Source organism: Xyrauchen texanus, chromosome 36 (genome assembly GCF_025860055.1).
Source record: "Xyrauchen texanus isolate HMW12.3.18 chromosome 36, RBS_HiC_50CHRs, whole genome shotgun sequence".
Classification (NCBI taxonomy): Eukaryota; Metazoa; Chordata; class Actinopteri; order Cypriniformes; family Catostomidae; genus Xyrauchen; species Xyrauchen texanus.
Window position 1 is genome coordinate 29,425,366 of NC_068311.1, and position 6,060 is coordinate 29,431,425.

The window sequence follows — 6,060 nt, forward strand, 5'->3', positions numbered from 1 at the left end:
TAAGGAAGAAACAAAGAACAAAATAAATAAAATAAAAACCAAACAAAGCAAAACAAAACATACAAAAAACTAGAAAAACAAAACAGTTCCCATACCACCCTCCCACCCTAGGGACTTAAGTAATACCACACTTATGGGACAGTCAGTGCTACACACTTAATCAAACTACGCTATCAAAAATGTTTTTCCAGATGTAATAACCTTAACATTTCATCCAACCACAATTTAACAGAAGGGACTTTGGTGTTCTTCCAAAAATGTAGTATTAGTTTCTTTGCAATAATAATCCCATAGGACAACAACTGTTGTTGAGATTTTTGAAAAGAAGTGAGGTTATCTCAGATTCCAAATTGTAATGTATTGACTGACTATTGTAAGAGTGAGGTTCCTTTAAGAGACGAAAAGCCTGGTGAGGGTGGGGCTGTTCGGGGAAGAAGTTGGTGTGTAGAGTTCAGAGTTTGACTTGATGTTGAACACACCAGATGTTGTGTTCTGTTATATGCTACTTTGAGTTCAGTAAAGGTTTACAAGGTTACAAACGTCTCCTCATGTTCTTCAAAGATATTACACTGGCGATGAGCGGACTCGAACCGACTGTGTGCAGATAAGTCCATATGATGCGACTGTGCAGGTGTGTGAAAATAATCTGCATCTGGAAGCGAACATGACTACACTCGGCCGTATCAAAGAGTTTGATGAATGTTCGAGTAACTCTTTTGAGGAATACACAGAAAGACTGGAATGTTTTTTTCATGCGAATGATATTGAGGATGATGCAAAAAAACGTTCCGTTCTGCTCAGTGTGTGTGGTGCAAAAACGTATTCCACATTGCGTTCAGTGCTTGCCCCAACGCCGCCCTCTGCTGTGACTTATGCAAACATTGTCGCTGTCTTAAAACGCCATTACAGCCCAGCACCATCAGAAATTGTTCAACGTTTTCATTTTCACAGTTGTAAGCAGAAATCTAATCAAAGTATTTCAAACTAAAATTGCTGAGCTTCGACGTTTGTCTGCGCACTGTGCCTTCGGGGATCAGTTAGAGACAATGCTGCGTGTTAGAACTGTGTGCGGGGTTATGGATGAGGCGTTACAGCGACGCCTGCTGGCTGAACCTACACTAACATTTAAAGAGGCAGAAGAAAAGGCACTAGCTGCTGAAACAGCATTGTTAAATGCTCGCCTACTTCGTCAGCATCAAAACGAATCACGGCTGGAGGACGACGTTCATTATGCAACCCATGCGCAGGCATCAGTTCATAAGACAGCAACTTCAAATGAAAATCCTAATCGTGACAAGCCATGCTTCAGATGTGGTGGTCAGCACACCCCACAAGCCTGTAGATTTTCCACGGCTGTATGCCATTACTGTAAAAAAAGAGGATACATTGCTCGTGTGTGTTTAACAGACTAAACATGGTACTGACAAGGATGCAGCCAGCACCACAGCAGAACGGTACACAAACATTATAACTCACAAAAAGCAAAATGATTATTCCATTTACAGCACCACTAATAAATCAGGAAGAGGGGGGCAGAGGCCATATCTGGCCACTGTTATACTTAACAAACAAACACACACAATGGAAGTGGATTCAGGAGCGGCCTGTTTTTTGATTAGTGAGCACACCTATCACTCATTGTGGCCCTCTCAACCCCCTGAAATACATGCCAACAATGGAATACTTAAGCAATGGTCACAGGCAACCTTGGAAGTGAAAGGAAAAATATTTGTGGAAGTAATATACAAAGGAACACGAAACACACTGCCTTTGTTTGTCATCCAGGGCCAGGGAACTAGTCTGTTGGGACGGGACTGGTTTGATGCCCTGGGAATATCAGTGGAAGGTGTACACAGGGTACAGCTGCAGTCTATGGAGAGAATACTGGCTGAATACTCAGAGGTTTTTCAGGACATTGGGATTTGCTGGACGCCCCCGATCTCTATTGACATTGATTCCACAGTAACTCCACGTTTCTTCAAAGCCCGCCCAGTTCCTTTTGCTTTACGGCCCCAGCTTGATGAGGAGTTGGACAAATTGGTGGCTCAAGGAATTTTTGAACCTGTTCGCCATGCAAAGTGGGCCACACCTATAGTGGCTGTAGCAAAAAAAGATGGGGGCCTGAGGATTTGCGGTGATTACCGCTGTACTGTGAACACAGCTGTTAAACCCGATGTGTACCCTATACCCACAGTATCTGAACTGTTCTCGAAGCTAGCTGGAGGAGTAGTTTTCACTAAACTTGATCTGAAACAGGCTTATCAGCAGCTTCCAGTGGATAATGACGCAGCCGACTTACTGACTATTAACACTCACCGTGGGCTTTTCCGGGCTCGACGGTTGCAATTTGGGGTGTCAACGGCCGTTTCAATATTTCAAAGATTTATGGACACTTTGCTCGCAGGAATTCCAGGAGTCCAACCATACCTGGATGACATCCTGATTTCGGGCAAAACCATGGAAGAACACAATGAACGGCTACGGGCCGTACTGAAGTGCTTCGCAGAAGCTGGGTTGCGACTAAAAAAAGAGAAAAGCATTTTTGCTGCCACTCAAGTGGAGTTTTTGGGGTTTAGAGTGGATAAAGATGGCATCAAACCAACCCGTGAAAAAGTGGATGCGATCCAAAAAGCTCCGCCCCCATAGAACAAAACAGAACTTCAGGCATTCTTGGGGCTGCTTAACTTTTACAGCTGTTTTCTTCCCAATAAGGCCACCGTCCTGGAACCCCTGCATCGCCTTCTAGACCAGTCTGCTACTTGGCAGTGGGGTGCGAAGCACAAGATGGCATATGCTCAGGCGAAAGGGTTGCTGCAAACGGATAAAGTGCTGGCCCACTATGATGAAAAGAAACCCCTGGCAATGGTTTGCAACGCCTCACCCTATGGGCTTGGGGCTTTATTGTTCCACATGGAATGTGATGGCCAGGAGAGGCCCATCTGCTTTGCTTCCAGAACAATGTCCATCACTGAGCGGAATTATGGCCAAATTGATAAGGAAGCATTGGCGGTTGTTTTTGCGGTTAGAAAGTTTCACCAGTATCTCGCAGGCCACCATTTCGCGATCTTTACAGATCACAAACCACTGCAGGGACTTCTGCACCATTCCAAGCCTATGCCTGCCATCCTTTCACCACGTATGCTGCGTTGGAGTTTGATCATGGGGGCTTATGACTATGAGCTGTGCTACAGACCGGGCAAACAAATGGGCAATGCTGACGCCCTGAGTCGCTTACCCTTGCCGGCATCTGATACTGTTACACCACCACCATTGGAAGTGTTACTGCTTGAAATGGTGCCAGATGCACCTATGCATGCTGAGCGAATCGCTAACCTTACACGCAAAGACGCTGTCCTTGCACGAGTAATGCGCTGGGTCCTGCATGGGTGGCCGGCTGATGTAATGGATAGCCGGTTCAAACCATTCCTTTCGCGCCGCCATGAACTCTCTGCACACAAGAACTGTTTGCTATGGGGAAGCCGTGTGGTTGTTCCTTGCTTGGCAAGAAGAGAAGTACTAGCTATGTTGCATGACGCACACCCGGGCATGGTACGCATGAAGGGACTCGCAAGGAGTTATGTGTGGTGGCCGGGCATGGACCGAGACATTGAGGAGACTGTCAAGGCATGTGAAACCTGTCAGATGTCACGTCATGCACCTCCTAAGGCGAGAGTGCACCCTTGGGAGTGGACGACAAAAAGATGGTCCCGGCTGCATATTGACTTTGCAGGCCCTTTTCAGGGCAAAATATTTCTCATAGTGGTTGATGCACATAGCAAGTGGCTGGAGGTGTCTTTGATGAGTTCCATGGCATCGTCAGCCGTCATCACCACACTAAGAATACTTTTTGCAACACGTGGTTTGCCTGACGTCATAGTCTCAGACAATGGTGCTTCGTTCATTCTGCGGAATTCCAAGAGTTTGCAGAGCGCAACGGCATTCGACATGTCACTACAGCACCATATCACCCAAGCTCAAATGGTCAAGCTGAACGCATGGTGCAGACCACTAAGGAGGCCCTGTCTCGCATCACCAAAGGCGAGTGGCAGACCAGGCTTGCTCGTTTCTTGTTGTCACAGCACGTCACACCCAATTCATCAACTGGAAAAAGTCCTGCTGAGATGCTCATAAATCGGCGACTCACCACTGCCCTGGATCGACTGCACCCTGATCATGATGGTGATATGCTTCGCAGACAGAAGCTTAATGCTGAAAATTGCCCTGGCACAGTCAGAGAGTTTAGACCTAAGGACATGGTATACATGAGAAGCTACACCAGAGATTCTAAGTGGGTGCCTGGAATCATTGTAGACGTCACAGGGCCCCTGTCATACAAGGTCAGAGCTAGTGATGGGCAAATGCACAGGCGACATGTTGACCAGTTGCTGGACAGGACGGCACCTTTGTCCGACCAATCAAGGCCTGAACCAGGTGGCTACTCTGTTCATCCGCCTGAGTCTCCAGGGGCTGAGATGTTTGCGTTACAACCACCTGCATTAGATGTGGGAAACCCTGATGTTTACCTAACGGGAGCTGAGGGCATGCCTGAGTCCCCTCATTCTCGGAGATATCCTGTAAGAGAGCATCGGCCTCCAAGAAGGTTTTCAGACTTTGTGGACTGGCGAAAAGGGGTGTAATGTATTGACTGACTATTGTAAGAGTGAGGTTCCTTTAAGAGACGAAAAGCCTGGTGAGGGTGGGGCTGTTCGGGGAAGAAGTTGGTGTGTAGAGTTCAGAGTTTGACTTGATGTTGAACACACCAGATGTTGTGTTCTGTTATATGCTACTTTGAGTTCAGTAAAGGTTTACAAGGTTACGAACGTCTCCTCATGTTCTTCAAAGATATTACACAAATATCACCACAAGTGGATCAGGCTCTAACTCAACATGTAACATTTCTGACAGAATCTGAAAAAATATTAGTCCAGAGTGGAATTAACTAAAGAACTTTTTTTTTAATTAAGCAAAGAACATAACTATGCGAGTGGCTTCCTCTGTCTGACATTTATCACATAGTGGGCAAACGTCTGAAAAAAATTCTATGTAGCTTTGTTTTAGCGTAATGAAGTCTTATAATCTTAAATTGAATAAGGCAGTGTGGAGAGTTAACAGAGCATTTATGAATATTCTCTAATGCATTAACCCATAGCTCGTCACTTATCTCCTCCCCTACTTCCTGCTCTCTCCTCCACTACTTCCTGCTCTCTCCTCCACTACTCCACTGTAATCTTATTCTCTGTGTAGATGGTTAATCGTGGATAGTAGTAAGTTATAGAGTAGAGAAATCAAGTGCCTAACCCAATATCTGAGCCCTAAAAATTCATCAAACTTAGCAGAACAAGCCTCATCAAAACAAGGCAAATGCTTTCTCATATAATCCCTGATCTGAAAATATCCGAATTTCTTTTTTATGCAAACTGTATTGTGCCTGCAGCTGACTAAAGTAGGCAAAATAACCATCTATGAATAGGTCACCAATCGTTTGAATACCCAAGTCTCTTCACTTTGTGAAAACAGAGTCCATGGTAGGAGTAAATGAGGGGTTCCCTCCTATTGGTAAGAGGAAAGATAAGGACTTTTTTTTTATCTGCTTCCAAATGCGAATAGTACTATGGAAACAATTATGATTATAGGCCAATTTGGCTATCTTTGTAGGAGAAAAGATCACCACCCCAATGTCATATGGGCTACATGCTCCTCTTTCCAATTGGATCCAAGTGGAGAGTGCAAAGGTGGGATCTAACCACATTATGAAGCACAAACATAATAATAAAGAGAGAAGTTAGGGAGTGCCAATCGGCCTTCAGTTTTAGGTTTACAAAGGTGAGCTTTACTTATTCAATGGGCTTAATAATCCCATAAATAAGGAATAATGATTCCAGTTGCTTGAAAAAACCTTTTTGGAAATATTGGGATGTTTTGAAAAATATAAAGAATTTGAGGAAGAAAAATCATTTTGATAACATTAACCCTTCCTACCAAGGAAATAGGAAATGATCTCCAAAACGGAATATTATTTTGCAATTTGGCCACTAGAGGGGGGAAGTTAGCATTGAATAA

General features: G+C 44.6%; 1 pseudogene; it reads left to right on the forward strand.

The window, feature by feature from the left end:
* The first annotated feature begins 1,581 nt into the window (after nucleotides 1–1,581).
* On the forward strand, nucleotides 1,582–4,637 carry LOC127629705 (uncharacterized protein K02A2.6-like; annotated as a pseudogene).
* Nucleotides 4,638–6,060: the final 1,423 nt, after the last annotated feature.